Source organism: Haliotis cracherodii, unplaced genomic scaffold (genome assembly GCF_022045235.1).
Source record: "Haliotis cracherodii isolate W230 unplaced genomic scaffold, xgHalCrac1.p SCAF_13, whole genome shotgun sequence".
Classification (NCBI taxonomy): domain Eukaryota; kingdom Metazoa; phylum Mollusca; class Gastropoda; order Lepetellida; family Haliotidae; genus Haliotis; species Haliotis cracherodii.
In genome coordinates, this window is record NW_027266268.1 from 17,062,407 (window position 1) to 17,078,200 (window position 15,794).

The 15,794-nt window shown below is 40.9% G+C and overlaps 1 pseudogene; it reads left to right on the forward strand.

Moving 5' to 3' along the window:
* Positions 1–2,626: 2,626 nt before the first annotated feature.
* On the forward strand, positions 2,627–15,146 carry LOC139458483 (uncharacterized; annotated as a pseudogene).
* Positions 15,147–15,794: the final 648 nt, after the last annotated feature.

A 15,794-nucleotide genomic window follows, 5' to 3' on the forward strand; every position in this document is an offset into this window, starting at 1 on the left:
ATGACATCATATTTGGTGATACGTGATTGGTCAGACTAGACACACCTCCAATATTTTACGGGCGCTTCTGTGGATTCCAAATAATCTTGTGCAGATTGAAGCCTTTTTCATTTACATGTTTTTAAAAATACTATTGCGAATACAAATTAATTTAATGTCAACATGTATGAATCAATTGTTATAAAAAGATATCTCCATTATTCTGTGTTCATAACAGTGAGGAGCATATCTTTAATTAAGTAAAATTGATATTTATAAGCGAAAAAACCCTTTCCATAATCATAAAAAAATATTGAAATTATTAACCGATTCCGACTACTTGATCAGTATGTCTTCATGAATCATTATCAGTCAGTGACAATACCAGGTGTTCCCGGAAAGGTTTAGCGTATCCTGCCCCAGCGGCAGTACCCTTCACAAACACATACACATTAAAAGTAAGAAAAATATAATAAATTTTTGGAAAAAAATGCGCATACTCTTCAGAATTTTTATTTAAGCTAGGCCAGATAAAACATCACTAAATATTTTTTTGATATAGAGGTTTAAACGATATACGGATTTTCTATTGGAAGAGAGATCGGTCACATGACAGCGAAATTGGCGCTCATACAGTAAGTGTATAAATTCTTATTTTGCAAATTAAGGGATTTCCGATCATTTGATTTGGTTTATTTTCTGCACACATGACCCGTTCATTTTTTCAAAAAAATGCAAGTTTCACTTTTTGACATTTGACCGGAACTACTTTTCATGGGGAATCCCCGAATTAAGCATTTCTCTGTTGTCTCCCATGCTTACCACAATCTTGAGCATCGACAATAAAGGACAATAAATTATAATTTCTTTTTCAGACAAGGTTTCATTAAAACACTTATTAATCTACATTAAAACACATCATTACGTATATACATAAACCCCGGGTTGACACAGGGATACATGACCCTCCTCTTCAACCCTCACTTTGAAGTCAAATAAAATTCAAAACAAATCCCCCACACAGATACACTTCAAGTTTTTCAATTCTGTAGGAAATTCCCTGTTCCATCATCCACTGTCATTTCAGGCAAAGCAAAATTACTGAAAATAACCTCTGAAAATTAGGAACATCATAAATATCGCCATTTTATGTATAAACATATTATTTACTAAATCACCATTCGCGTCGTTACTTAGTGGATGTTTTAAAATAGAAATATCGGATATGTACTCGGAGAATTGAATTAAAAAATAACATATTAGTGATCAGGAATATCTGGGTGTTTTTTTTATCAAATCACTAATGTTCATTCTCTAACGTCGCCGATAACCCTAGAATCATGAGAGAGAGAGAGAGAGAGAGAGAGAGAGAGAGAGAGAGAGAGAGAGAGAGAGAGAGAGAGAGAGAGAAAAGATTACTTTTTTAAGTAAGCATAATTGTACAGCACGGTTCGGAGATCTCTTTCGCAATGTCGCACTGCGCAATGTCTTGACTCACCCGTACATAATAGGACAATCTCAATTGAGTTACCACTCGCCTATGACCGACATCTAAAAATATGTTTCTGATTCATGAGGTGGTGTCTTCCGAAGTGTGTCGTGTATGTTAGCATCACGTGATCCTTACGAGACGTAATACACAATGCTGTGTTTTGAGAGGGTGTGTTTAGAAAATTGTGCAATGCTGGTCTGTGCGAAACACATTTCACACTGCTGGCTTCACCTTCAACTTTAACCCCGTGGGGATTCCTGGTTCAAATCAATCTGCAACAACATTTACTTTCGTATTGGGTGGTCAGGTCCCGTGATTTGTTGATTGCGTGTCATGGTACCCCACGGCGTAGATGGTTGTTTGTTATGTCAATTATTGGTTGTCTGGCCCAGACTCTATTATTTACAGGCTGTTGAGTGTGGCGTTATACAAAACATACAAACATACAAAACAAACTTCAACTTGATCCGTGTCTATCGAATGTACAAACGCACCGAATGTATGTCACTCGCTGGGCTAGCGTATGTGTATAATATTCGTAGACTGACGCAGCCTTGATAGGTTAAGTTAAATTTTGTGCTGCTGAATTTGATCGTGCTAATAAACTGGATGTGGCAAGTTATACAGTTGCGTTGAATTAATTTACACATTAGTTCAACGGGATCTTGGCAGATGTTTATCAACAGACAGTGTAGTTATATTTTACCGACCGAACGTGGCCCTTTTACAGCAAGCAGTCAGTGTCATAACTACTCGACCATGAGCAGTGTAACTTGCTGCTGCTCTGTAAACATGGGTATTCACCTCTCACCGCCCATTGGTATCCTCCCATCAGTCATACAGGCCAGTTGTCATACAGATTATAACAACATAGGATATGCATGACTGGATCACAAATCCCCAGCCTTCTACCTATCAATATGGACTGTTCCACACAGATCACTAACTGTGTCTATGTTTAAGGTTGAATTACAGGGAACACCAGGATTATAATTATGAATGATCTTGTGCTGATTCATTTGCAGATTGTGAGAAAACAAATTGTAAAGCAGAAAAGTAATTAATAAATAAGTATGGTTTATTCAACATAATATTATAAATATGAACCATATTTAACAAGAATTAATAACATAATTCAACATTCAAAGCATCATAATGGCTATCCGAGCTTCAATAGGTGACCTGAAGCATCAAGGAACTGGATTGGACTTTTCCTTCCTTGGGTCAGTTGACAAAACGAACTCGGTTTTTTCGAGTGCTCTAATTATCCCCCCCCCCCCCTCTTACTCATAACAAATGGCATGTCTGACTGATGGGAGGGGACCGTACAGGTATCAGGCGGGGGGTGGCTTGTGGTGTCCCTGGGTGTAGTTACTCATCCATATCGCTGGACAATACACAACATCACACGGTGATTTTCTAAATATAAGTCGGCCACCCCTTCCATTCCATGCAACACTGAATAGTGTTACACCCCTGCATCCCGATTACTGTACTTTAATACAAATCTCAAAAAGCACATGTTCGAATTCACTCAACAAAGGCTGAATGTCGCCCCCAGACACAAAGGCTGAATGTCGATCACAGACACAAAGGCTGAATGTCGATCACAGACACAAAGGCTGAATGTCGATTACAGACGAAAAACTGTTAACACGTCCCTAGGTCATAAAAGGGTGACATTTGAATCATGTCAGCTGTCTGACCACCCGATCCCGGCAGTCGCCTCTTACGACAAGCATGGTTTGCTGAATGAGTGAGTGAGTGAGTTGGGTTTAACGCCGCTTTTAACATGATTCCAGTCATATCAAGGCGTATCACCTAAATGTGGGAGGAAAGTCCCCAAAGTGATGCAGGTCTCAGACGTTTACCACTTCGGTGAAACCCACGAGCACGGATATGGTGCTGACAAACCTAGACACATAATCGAGGCGAACCGGGATTCGAGCCCACAAACATAGGTTTCCGGCGTGTCCAAGGGACGCAACTCTGCACAGCGAATCGTTGCGCTTTAGACGACTGGGCCATCCGTGTCCCTATTGGAGTTCGAGTTAATGAGATTTCACTGCACTAGTTGAATATCAGGCATAAGTTAGTCGCTGTAGAAATACTTGCAAGGAAGTGGCTTCGCAGCATGCAGATAAATGGATACCATGATGACATATAGAACCAAACCACAACCGCATCATTTTGAGATATGAGCCTTCAAAATTTCACAATTTCAACCTCCAAGCATATCTGGTCAAGTTACAGGAACCAAACCGATTATATTTATATTTTATGTTTTATGTTTTATGTTTTGTACTTAACTCACACCGTGCATTGCTGAGAAAGATTATTTACACTGGTAATCTTCATTATGAAAATTTGGTTCAGTATGGTTCCTGTTATATAAAAATGATTTGAAGTAAAATGCCAAAGAGAACTGTCACCAAGTTACATCATTTTAAGAAACAGACACACCGTTTATTGAAACTTAATGAATACAATGAACCAAGAACATAAGAATAAGCGGATATGCATGGCTACATTTATTATTAATCACATTTTGTGTTGAATACCAAAATAAATTCTACGTTGGACTTTGTGGTTGTTTTACTGTGGCATATATACTTTTCATATACTGTGTGGAGGTTGTTTTCGGTATTGCCAATTTGACCCTTCGGGGCTTTGTGGATAGGAAAGTTTGCTAGTAATATCGCAATTGTATCGTGCGGAACCATATTGTTTGAGTGGTATAAGGAATGTGATCTTTGTACATGTGAATACACTGATTACTCATTTATTAAATATTTTTATGGCTTTGTTCAGCATGGATAATAGGTACTTTTGAAGGCAGTTGTTTGTTTTGTTCTTTTGTTGTTTTACGCCGCACTCAACAAATAGTCCAGCTATATGATGACGGTATGTAAGTAATCTTGACATCTTGAGCATCGATCGACGCAATTGGGATACGATGACATGAATCAACCAAGCCATTGAGCCAAATCCCATTAGTCACCTCTTACATCAAGGGGGGGGGGGGGGGGAGGGGCACGGGTGGCCTAGTCATCTAAGGCACCGCAATTCGATAATACCACGGCACGCCAGAAACATATGATTGTGGGTTCGAATCTCGATTCGCCCCGATTATGTTTCTAGGTTTGTCAGCACCATACCCGTGCTCGTGGGTTTCACCGAAGTGGTAAACGTCTGAGACCTGCATCACTTCGGGCTTTCCTCCCACATTAAGCTGACACGCCTTGATATAACTGGAATCATGTTAAAAGCGGCGTTAAACCCAACTCACTCACTCTTACATCAAGCATGGGATGCTAAGACCATTTCCAACCTAGGTCTTCACGGATTTCAAATGCAGATGTAATTGTTGTGATAAATTCATTGATATTAACATATGTAACCTGTTTTGTGATAATTATGACTGTATGGATTATTTTACTTTTACAGAAAGATAAATATCTTATCTATATAACAAACCAGGCATTCGTAGCACCATTGGGTTAACAGGAATGTCAAAATTACAACTGTGTCGAATCCTTTGGGACCTGGATAGAAGCTATCCTGGATTCGAGACATCAGGAGACTTGTATGCTTAATTTGGGTCTCTCGAATGAGGTCGAGACAACCGGTAATACGACACATCCAAGTTCGACACAACGAGGTTCGACTATGTAACGAAGCTGGAACACTGCAACTGTCCACATCGGCGTTAAAAAAATCACACCCACTTATACGCTCATGTGATACCTGTAAATGTGTCATGTAAATACAAAGCCTTCCTATACTAGAGTAGTTGAGTATATTGACACTGGGAGCATTGTAGGCGTGTGGAATGTGTCACAGCATTGGATACCTTGAGCATTCATTTGGTTAAAAAGGTCAGGGTAGCAGACAGATCTAGACTTGCCCTCATCCCCCATCAAAGCCTTATAAAGCCGTCCGCTATAACAATAAAAATTAAATAATCTTAATAGGTCCTCTGGATATAAATTGAACAAAATTCAGATGAAGAGTTTATGTTTTTACTCTGTGGATCAGTTGCATCTTTCACTGTTGTTTTCAAACGATTCACGACTTCGTTGAGATTGATTCCTAATTGAAATATGACAACAACCTCAAATTACTTTACTAGGCTTTCAACATCAATCTTGCTTTTCAACATTATATCGTTACTGTTTATTAGTAAGTGAATAATCTTTAACTCCATATTAAACTTCATTTCACCTCAGGGGCGGTCGGGTAGCCTAGTGGTTAAAGCGTTCGCTCGTCACGCCGAAGACCCGGGTTTGATTCCCGACATGGGTACAATGTGTGATTTCTGGTGTCCCCTGTCGTGATATTGCTGGAATATTGCTAAAAGCGGCGTAAAACCATATTCACTCACTCACTCACTCATTTCACCTTCACCTTACATTATACAACATCCGTGTCTCATCCAAGATGTTGGTTCGCATCCCCAGCCCATTCCAGTAACGATGTTTGACGTGGCAGCACCTTGTCTGTGGTAAAATGTCTTTGAGATGAGTCACTTCGGGCTGTCCTCCCACCTTAAGCAGACACAAAGCCTAATTATCCATACGTATTAGCGCTTGGTAGGTCACGATTGATATATGAGGACGAACGTAGTGTAAGAGCATGACCGTTGGAAGCGTGACCATTCCAAGTTTGAAGCGTGACCATTCAACGTTGGAAGCGTGACCACTCCACGTTACAATGCCAGGTGATCCCTAGTTAGATCACCGCCTCCGTGGTCTAGTGGTAGAGCGTCCGCCCGGAGAGCGGAAGGTCCGGGGTTCTATCCCCGGCCGCGTCATACAAAAAGACGTTAAAAGATTGTATGTACTTGTTACCCTGTCTGGCGCTCGGCATTAAGGGGCTAAAGCAAGGACTGGTCGGCTCGGAGTCAGTGTACTGTGTCTGAGTGGGGTATTCATGTTAAACTGCGGCATGGTATCTCAGTGTGCTAGCATTATAAATAGGCATCAGTCCGAACTTGTACAAGCAGCCACACACACGTACACGTGCATGCAGGTCGCTATATAAGTGCAAACCCAATTTAAACCCAGTTTCACCTCAACCATGACCTACTTGAAGTTTGTCTGACCCGAAATCCCAATGTAAATAAAAATGTATCTGAATACCCCTAAAGTAAGTGTGTTTGCACCGGGCAAACTTACGTGAATGAAACTCGCATATTATTTTAATAATGTAAGGGACTTCTCGCAACCGCGACCTTTGCAAACAAATTATATGTAAATATGCAGAAAGAGCGAGTGTGTGAGATTGCGAGATCGCCATAATATTACGTTCTCCAGCTTTTTGCACATTTAGTTAACGCGAGAAGGTCCTTTAAAGTATTCCATACATATAAAATGATACTTATTTAAGTTTTTGAAGATGAAAGTTGAAAAAAAAAAATTTCTCCGTTTTTCAGGATACAAGGCATTATCGCCCTTACCCTGCTGTGCGGCGCGTGTCACGTGACAGGATATGGGTCGTACAGAAGAGAGTTACCCAATGGCGAGCGAGTCCCTCATCCATGCAAGCCCAACTACTTTTGGAAAGGGGTAGGACATGGTAAGGAAGAAGGGGATGGATCAAGAAATCAGTTTGGTTTGGATTTTGCTGCCAACGGACATCAGGTAAATGTCTATGGTTATCAACATGGATGACGCTGTGTTGAGCTACGTCCCTTGGTCGAACCAGGATCCGCTGATCGTCGTTTCGAATCCAAGAATCGCCCTGATTGATACTTGATTTTTCAGCGACATACCTGTGTCCCTTAACCTGTTGTACTTTGGCCAGTGTGATTTTAAATATTAACTCACTCACTTAACGACATACTTTAGTATATACCTTGTTCAATGGATTGTGTGTATAAGCAAGTTATTGCTTTCTTATCACGAACATTCAGTTTGTCAGCAATAGAAATGTTTAAACTGCTATTACTAATGCTTACCCTTATGACTTGAGTGAGTGAGTGAGTATGGTTTTAAGCCTCTTTTAGCAATATTCCAGCAATATCACGGCGGGAGACACCAGAAATGGGCTTCACGCATTGTACCAATGTCGGGAATCAAACACGGGTCTTTGGCGTGAACGTTAAAACCACTAAGCTACCCCACCGTCCCTTTAAGACCTGAATGCAACAGCTGCCACAGCTTATTGATCAGGAACAAGGGGTTTATCAGACACTTTTTAATCTCATGTTCTGACAGAATTCTACATTTTCCCATCATATTTATGAAAGGTGCGAAACTGCTAATTAAAGTGTGTTTGTTTTTTTTAACTGTAAGTGTTAAATGGGACCGATGCCCTCCCTACGTAAAGTACGCTATCAAGTGATACCAAAAAGCTGGAAGACCAAAGTACTATGTGACGCAACACTGGAATTCTCTTTTTGGACAAGATAAAAGTGTTATAACTACCACTACAATCTCTGTATTGAGTGAGTGAGCTGGGTTTAACGCCGCTTTTAACAGTATTCCAGTTATATCGCGGCATGTCAGCTGACAACCCTAGAAACATAATCAGGGTGAACCGGGATTCGAACCCACAATCGGACGGGGACAGAATGACCAATGGACAAGAACTCGGAGACCCTGGATGTACATGGACCAAAGGTTCCATTCCAACCAATTTTGATGGCATCACGCATCCTGGTAACTATTGCTTGTCAAAGTCATCCTTAATCCATTATTTAGGGCCACGTATACAATTTCGACGTTTATTTTGTGTGAGCTGTTATTTGTCATAAGTAGTGGGTGAATACACAGTGATATGGATATATAACTGTTCAACATGCAAACGTTGCTTCTCTTGGATCATTTCAAAAGAAGTTGAAAAGTAATTAAATATGTTTCAGGTGTATGTACCCCATACAACACCACACAGTGTGCGGGGAAGAATGACTGGGTGGTTTGCCAGTCCACCCCGATGCTCGACTGCCCTGCAATACAAAACCCAGGTAGTGAGTGAGTGAGTGAGTTGGATTTAACGCCGCTTTTAACAATATTCCAGTTATATCGCGGCGTGTCAGCTTAATGTGGGAGGAAAGCCCGAAGTGATGCAGGTCTAAGAGGTTTACCACTTCGGTGAAACCCACGAGCACGGGTATGGTGCTGACAAACCTAGAAACATAATCGGGGCGAACCGGGATTCGAACACACAATCCTAGGTTTCTGGCGTGCCCAAGGGACGCAACTCTGCACAGCGAATCGCGGCGCCTTAGACGACTGGGCCACCCGTGCGAAAAAAAAAGGCGACTATGCTTGTCGTAAGAGGCGACACACGGGATCGGGTGGTCAGGCTCGCTGACTTGGTTGATGCATGTCATCGATCCCAATCACTGGATTTTCTGGTCCAGACTCGATTATTTACAGACCGCCGTCATATAGCTGGAATATTGCTGAGTGCGGCGTTAAACAACAAACAAACAATAATATCACCACAGACACGCAGAACGGAACAATGTATTTATATCATCACAGACACGCAGAACATAACATTGTATTGTTATCGTCACAGACACGCAGAACATAACACTGTATTTATGTCACCACAGACACGCAGAACATAAGACTGTAATTCTATCGTCACAGACACGCAGAACATATCACTGTATTTTTATCGTCACAGACACGCAGAACATAACACTGTATTGTTATCGTCACAGACACGCAGAACATAACACTGTATTGTTATCGTCACAGATACGCAGAACATAACCCTGTATTGTTATCGTCACAGACACGCAGAACATAACACTGTATTTATATCATCACTGACACGCAGAACATAACACTGTATTTATATCGTCACAGACACGCAAAACATAACACTGTAATCTTATCGTCACAGACACACAGAACATAACACTGCGGTTCCCCCGAGTAGCCGTACCGGCCAAGGAGACGACATATATGTGCATGGTGTTTGACATACCCAGCGATCAGGACTACCACATGATAGCCTACAAACCTGAGATCGACAACGACAACGTCATGCACCACATCGTCATCTACAGCTGCGAGGAGTCAGACAGTAAGTTGAAATCCTTTATTTGCATGATTAAATGATGATCAAAAGCTATGCAACTTGTAAACCGAATGATGTTTTAAATATCTGCAATGCAAGAGAGAGAGAGAGAGAGAGAGAGAGAGAGAGAGAGAGAGAGAGAGAGAGAGAGAGAGAGAGATGCGGACCCGTTCATCTGGGGAACGCACTTATTTGTCATTCATCAAGAAAGTGTTCATGGTGCCACTGTGATGTTACCCCAGTGAATAGACCAACTCCCTGGGCAGTATACAAACCAAGCTTGAGGTGCCTATTCACTTCTGGGTGAACATGTGCATTGATAAAGTGCCAAATTCCATTCACCAAGTGGATGCTCATAGCACTACATTATTAAGGAATCAGTATGCACTCAATTTTCATTCTCAGCTCCTTGGGGAGTATACAATCCAAGCTAAGTACAGCATTTTGTTCATGGCTTACTATGACAATGTGTGTTTCGGCTTGTATCAGCGGCCGCGCCAACAGCACCTTATGAGTGCGACATGGCAGCTGGTTACAAGTGCAACCTCATGTTTTGGGAAGAGCAAATATAAGAGATTTGCAATGGAGGTAACTTTATTTCTTTAGGCCACAACAATTGATAATTTATATAATTCTTTAAAGATTTGAAATTCAAAAAGCATTTATTTATTTGTCAACACAGGCTGTTATCACAAATGCGTTATCCATGAAAAGGTATTTGTTGTTTATCAGATTTTGATTGGATTAGATTCTAAAGAAGGTGTTTTCCAATCGGGTGTAATTCTGTTCTTAAATCAGGTTTGATCTCTACCCCACCCCTTACCCCAATGATAAGAACTGTTCCAGACGCAAATAAACACAATACAAAACCAATATATCATGACAATTTCAGCCCTCTGTTAATAGTGGTATAAAGTTTCAAGGATATTATATTAAAAACAATTATTGACATGTAATCCATAAATGCGACCGATCTGGGGTTAAGTTACTCTCTGGTAATGAAAGCAACCTGTATTTGGTTGCCAAGGAAACCTATGTTATTGTTGTTCCGTGTCGTCATAGGCAAGGCAAGCCATAACTTAGCAACTCGCTTGGTCAGAATCGGGTCATCTTAGTCAAGGAGTGATTGGACTATTGAATCCTGCTCCGAAACTGTCGCTCTCAGTATTCATGTACTGGCCCTTGAGACGCGTGAAGATCCGGGGTAGAATAGGTCTTCAGCAACCCATGCTTGCCGTAAAAGGTGACTATGCTTGTCGTAAAAGGCGACTAACGGGATCGGGTGGTCAGGCTTGCTGACTTGGTTGACACATGTCATCGATCCCAATTGCGTGTTTCAATAAATAGATCATATGTGCTGCAACAAATTCGAGAAAGAGCTGTTCTAAACTTATGTAAATTTACACTTAATAGATAAAGTTCTATAAAAATAGTAGTCTAAAGTGTAGGGTAGTTATTTGCTTTTCTAGAACTGGACAAGGAACCATGCCATTTGTGGATGTACATAACTTGAAGGTCTGTGTCAGAATACGCTCCAGTACCTCACGTTTGTATACTGCCTTTATCATCCTCGTAGAAATCGGTGTTTAATCTTGTCGTGTGTGCAGTATAACGTCATCAAAATCAAAAGTGTAATAGGTCTTCAGCAACCCATGCTTGCCGTAAAAGGTGACTATGCTTGTCGTAAGAGGCGACTAACGGGATCGGGTGGTCAGGCTCGCTGACTTGGTTGACACATGTCATCGATCCCAATTGCGTGGATCGATGCTCATGATATCAATCACTGGATTTTCTTGTCCAGACTCGAATATATACAGACCACCGTCATATAGCTGGAATAATGCTGAGTGCGGCGTTAAACAGCAAACCAACCAACCAACTGGCCCTTGCACTCACCAGGAGTAAACACAAAACATAGGTTATACTCACATGCTTTAAATAACGCTCCAGTTTATCTTCAAATACAACTTCTACATAAGACAGGCTAGACTCGTCATAGACTGGACAGAGCGATATCAATCTGCCTCAGTCACTGCCAAAACCGCGCACCTCTTCTAGTGCTAAACGTTTCTAAAGGGGGTTGAGTCTAACCTTTCTTGGTCACATGTAAAAATGCCTCATTTTGTATTCATTAAAAGTTTAAACTGACCATGCATTCATGTGCGTCGTTATCGGAATATTATTGAAACCTACGTGCCAGATTGAGCACTTCTCTATTGCTTTTGTAGTTCACTTCTTGGTTCTACAAATGAAATGCATCTTACGTCATTCATGATTTAATTGACGATAATGTGGAATCAATCCTACGGTAAATACGAAATGTCCAGAAATATTCTGATGATAAATGTAAAATGTCCTTTCTCTATTAATTCTTTCCTAGCTAACAGTTCTGACAAGAACTTTATATACATAATGCAACTACATCATTGCAGCTATCAACGGTATGGTTTGTTACAATGTTTGTTGCCATTTTCTAATGTTTTTGAGATTGATTGTTTGTTGTTTAAGCATGGGTTGCTGAAGACCTATTCTAACCCGGATCTTCACAGATCTTACAGTTTTCAATTCTTCGCCTTCTACTAACTGTGTGCAAACTTCAAACTTAAACATCTTTCCTCTTTAGCATAGACATGGAGGGAGCATCAAAGGGGATAAATCTTAAGTGAATATGTAAAAAGTTTGCATTAAATCACATTACAAATCTAATACATAGTTACATTTTAAAAATAAATGATACACAACACTCAAATGGTTTTAGTATCACTGGAACAACCCTCAACTTGTGGACTCCTGGTATGACTCCTCTGGAATGACTATCTACTACACACAAAACCGGAGACCTAACAATGGCGGGATCATCTCCCTAGGGCAGAACTTCCTTGAGATACCTCCGGGGAAAGAAAGAACGACCTTCACCTCTAAATGTTCCTCGGGCTGTACCGGGGCAGCAGTGAATGGCCCCATCCAAGTCAACGGCGAGATCAATCACATGCATTACCTTGGTAACAATCATTTGAGTTTGGTTCAGTGCCGATTATAGTTATATCTAATAGTTAACCCATTTCATGGCGCGCCAGCTTGTTGTCTTTGTTGTTTAACGTCACTCTCATCAATATCCCATCTCTGTGAGGCGGTCTTTACATAATCGAGTCTGGACCAGCCAATCGAGTGATTCATTAACCTCAAGATAATCGAATTTCGCAACTGGGACACGATGACATGCATCAACCAACTCGGCGAACGTGACCACGTTCATGACGAGCAGAATGGGTTGTTGAAAACCAATTCTAAACCGGATCTAAAGAGCGCAGTAGTCGTCAAGACACTGACGCCTCATATTGGGGCAGCTTATTGTGACATGAAACCCTAAAATGACGTTTATCATTTTGTGAATCAACGGCCACCGATATGGGCTGACAAATAAACATAACGCGAACGGACATGGGATTAAACAGCAGATACTTGGACGAAAAGGGACATAACTCTACATCGCGAAATAAGGCGCTTCGCAGCACATTGTCAACGAAGAGTATTTTTGTTTAAATGATAAATGAATGAGAGAGGTAAGTGTTGTTTCAGTCATAGTTTAAAAAAAGAAGACATATCATGTTTGTGTGTTTGTTGTTTAACGCTGAACTCAGCAATATTCCAGCTTTGTGACGGGGTCTGTAAATAATCGAGACTGGACAGACAATCCAGTGATTGACATCATGAGCATCGATCAACGCAACTGAAATACGATGACATGCATCAACCAAGTCATCGAGCCTGACCACCTGATCCCGTTAGTCGCCTCTTACGACAAGCATAGTCGCCTCATACGGCAAGATGGGGTTGTCAAAGACCTATTCTAACCCGGATCTTCTCGTTCCGAACAACGTTTAAGTTATGTCACTGTGTGTCAGCTTGGTTAGGGAAGGAAGTCCAAATGGTCAACACATGTGGATGCAACATGAAGTTGTAAGATCATATCCACTTATCTGTTTATGACATATCATTCAGATCGGGTAGTCGGTGACTTTGTTGACTGGGTGTGTGATCGTACCCCAACGGCGTGGGACGATGCTCACACCATCCACCACTGGTTTGTCTGGGCCAGGCAGTTGTGATACAGCAGAAACGAAACGTTACAACAATGAGACGATGATTCAGCATACCCGTCTTTCTCGAAGAACTCGACATATCTCGATGGTTCCATGAAGACTATTTATTTAATAAGGTGTCATGACATGTAGAACATTTGATGAATGACATATCTCTTCAATTATTTTAATATTGTTTGATGTTATTATTTGAAAAAGTTGTTTTGTGATGCAACGTGAAATATACTTAATAATCGTGCTGAGTGCAGCGTTAAACAACAAACAAACAAATATGGTCCGATGTACAGAGTGTCTGTTTTAGGAAATGCACAGTTTCTGGAGTTATGCCGGAACGGAACGAGGGTGCGTTACATCACGAATGAAACGGAGTTCAGTTACGATGACCCAACATTCAATACGTAAGTTGGACTTGCACTAAAATGTAAGTAGACCAACACAAACGAAACTAAACGCATCTGTCAAATGTCCAATAACCCCCCACAGTTCCACCAATGTGTCTTCGCAAAATCATTAATGAAATATTTCCATCAATAACAATGTTGTGTACGAATAATGCTGAAATTGAGTCGATGTTTTCGCTAGTGGACTGTAGTCCCCGGAGTTAATAATGAATAGCATTTATCAATTATTCTGAGTCAACTTCAAAAGAAATGTTTGGGCCGACGCATTAAAACTGTCCCCATTTGTGCAATCCGAACATATTTCTTTAACTAAGAATTACTGTAAATGTACCCAAGAGATGTTAATCAAAATTAACATGTAGGGCATTACATGCTTCTCTACGCGACCGCTTGGTGTCATCACTGATTTTCAATGATCCATTTATACAATTTTCACCGTTTTCCATTTCACGCCCAATGGAATCTGTTTCGTGAGATAATCTGGCCGCACAAATAACCGCATGCTCATGATATATTTGGAACCGTACAATAGACCCAATGGATATTTCGTATGGTTATGGAAAGAGTATTTTCAGATTTGACACGCCAATCACCGTCTTGCCCAACGACGAATTAATAACGACGTGCGAGTACAAGTCCACCTATTCTAAGAAATTGGCCTACTATGGTGATGCCACTTCTGATGAGATGTGTTTCACGTTCCTCCTATTCTACCCGGTCAAAGCCATGCCTGACCCCTACTGCACAAGCTGGAAGTCCGTCGATGTCTGCGCCCTCGGGACGAAGCCGTTGGTGGTGGACGGATGCAATGCATTTGGTTTTGCGTTCGGATCAGACCCTGTCTCCGCTGAAGTGATTAATGAGGTAAATGAGAACTGTTTCTTGGGAGGTACCTGTCACGACGATTGTAAACACGCCGTGATGCGGGCTCAGGTTCATCCCTGTATGAAAGAAGGCGACATGAAGCACTATGTGACTAACATAATGCAGTGTAACAAGGATGGGTTGTCGTTCCTCAGACGCATGGACATGTGTTTTATAACGAAAGATGATTACAGCTATCCCAATGTAGGTATCGGCACGGCGGGGTCGACTGTGACAGTCCTTGCAGTGGCGATGGCTGTTTTTGTGTAATGACCTCCAGCGATTGACGGAAACTGGACATGGACTTTCCGATGGACTGTTCTACTTTTTTTTTAGCAATCTCATTAAAAGCAGATCTTTGTGCTCGCTACTGCTAGATCTGAGGGCATCCAATGACAGGTCCCGTCAGGACGACGTCTCGGGAACTTTGACCGACCAATGAAATGACTAACAGGAAGTCTACATCAGCCAATCAGAAAGCAGATTTCTCGAGCTTTAAGGCATGGAACTCTGGGTAGGAGAGTGCGTTCTGACGTGACCTGTAATGAGATGTCCTCAGATCTGCGTGTAGCTGTAGCGAGCACTAATATCTGATTGTTTTGTATTTACTTATCGTAATTTATGAATAAAAATATGTTCAATCAGCAGAAATCAATGAAAATTACAAATCGCTGTCCCGTAATATTACTTTGAATAATCACTTCTTTTAAGAAGATCACATGACCCTTTCAATATTTAATAATGACTGTCATGTTTTTGTCAGATTATTTTGGACACGTCAAAAGAAATGTTTGTATTACATCTTTTTAATCATAAGTTTAATCAAGAGAAATTGTGTTTTTCTTATAATAAAATGCAAAGCGCTACAATACAACAAGATATTTGCTGTTTTTACTGCTTTACATTGTTTACTAGCTC